The sequence below is a fragment of the Nicotiana tomentosiformis genome, chromosome 6 (genome assembly GCF_000390325.3).
Source record: "Nicotiana tomentosiformis chromosome 6, ASM39032v3, whole genome shotgun sequence".
Classification (NCBI taxonomy): Eukaryota; Viridiplantae; Streptophyta; class Magnoliopsida; order Solanales; family Solanaceae; genus Nicotiana; species Nicotiana tomentosiformis.
In genome coordinates, this window is record NC_090817.1 from 92,236,585 (window position 1) to 92,238,644 (window position 2,060).

The following is a 2,060-nucleotide window of genomic DNA, read 5'->3' on the forward strand; positions in this document are numbered from 1 at the left end:
CATTGGGAATGACTAAATTATTGCATTTTAAAAGAATTCTTTATCCGTTTAGTTCTATTAGTTGAATAAATTATAGGACATTTATTGTCACGACCAAAAAACTGCTAAAGGTCGTGATGGCACCTAACACCGCCGCCAGGCAATTCAACGGTGATCTATCAACTTACCTATTTTAGTAATTGAAATAAAAAAAAATTCTTAATGAAATAGTATGAAATAGATTTTCAAAGTAAGTGATAATATTTACACATCTACATCAACGAACAACCCGTAGGAACTCCCAAAACCCGTTGTCACAAGTACATGAGCATTTTTCTAAGGAGTACAATAAAATAATTATTACAATAAACAGTTGTCCCAAATATAATAAGACAGAATAAAATAATTATTACAATGGAGACTCGGTAGACTGCGATGCATAGCCTTGAATGCAGCTCACATGAAGTCTCCTCAACAGGTGCGCCTATAAATCATGTACTGAGAAATTCTCCTTCCGAGCCATTCACTGCCGCGATCCATACATAAGCACTCTACCATTACACCAACACGGTGCGATAACAACTCATGAATAACCTAGAAATCCGTGCATAGCCTCAAAACCATAGGAAGTACATATACTGATCTGAAAGGATAGAACACCCTTCCGCAAAGTGACGATAATAACTCGTCCGAACACGTAGGGAAAACATCCGGCACTACGTCTACAGTATCAATACCACTAATCGACGTCCAATTGACAGCAAGTTCTTCGTGTCGCATAAGATTGAGTATGAAGAAAATAAAGGCTCAAGCCTCAATGGAATCAAACCGTACGATGAGGATATCAAGAAGGGAAGTGCTCTTAATAGCCCTATAGCCTCTTGAAGATAAGTACAGATGTTTTCGTACCGATCCTCAAGACTCTACTAGACTTGCTCATGACTCGTGAGACCTAAGTAAACCTAACGCTCTGATCCCAAGCTGTCACAACCCAAAATTTGCTAAAGGTCATGATGGCGCCTAACACCGCCGTCAGGCAAGCCAACAGTGATCTATCAACTTACTTACCTATTTTAGTAATTGAAATCAAAACTTTTCCTTAATGAAATCATATGAAATAGATTTTGAAAGTAAATGATAATATTTACACAATTACATCAACGACCCGTAGGAACCCCCAAAATCCGGTGTCATATGTACATGAGTATTTTTCTAAGGAGTACAATAATAATACAACAGTTGTCCTAAATGTAATAAGACAGAAAAAATAATTAGTACAATGGAGACTCGGTGGACCACGATGCGTATCCTGGAATGCAGCTCACATGAAGTCTCCTCAACAGGTGCACCTACACGCCAAGGTGATCATCGAATGAACCTGTCAGATCCTGCACATTTAGTGTAGAAGTGCAGCATGAGTACGTAAATCAATGTGTACCCAGTAAGTGTCTAGCCTAAACTCAGATAAGTAGTAACGAGGGGTCGACATCGATACTTACTAAAGGTCCAATAAAACAATATAATAAAACATAAGCAGATATGAAGCATACGACAATGATGGGGTAAATCTACAAGTTACATAATCTTCCAATTACTTCTTTTAAATCATGAATTTCTAAACCATGTATTCTACCTTAATGACTTAGAAAAATGTCAAGTGTCATTATCAAATAAATAAGGAATACCATATAAAACGCCGGGCATTAGTGGAAGGTTTATCTCGTGAACATTCGGACTACTAACGATATAACGCACGATTTCGCCGAGGTCGTTCGGTCGATCCAGAATAATGTGTACACTGCCGAGGGACGTGCGGCATGATTCATAGATGCATCTATATACTACCAAGGCATTCGGCCCGCTCCATAAGAAAAGTAAGGAAGTCATCGAATTACGGGACACGTTTTTACAATACAGCACACAAGCATAAAATGAATATAACTCTTACCGTTTCTCAAATAACTCGCCCACAACTCAAAGTGTTAAGGCTTGACCTAGTGTACATATATTTACTTCTAAATCAATTTCAATTATAACTTCAATAAATTAAGCCAACAGAATGGGTTCAAATAATTCAAATA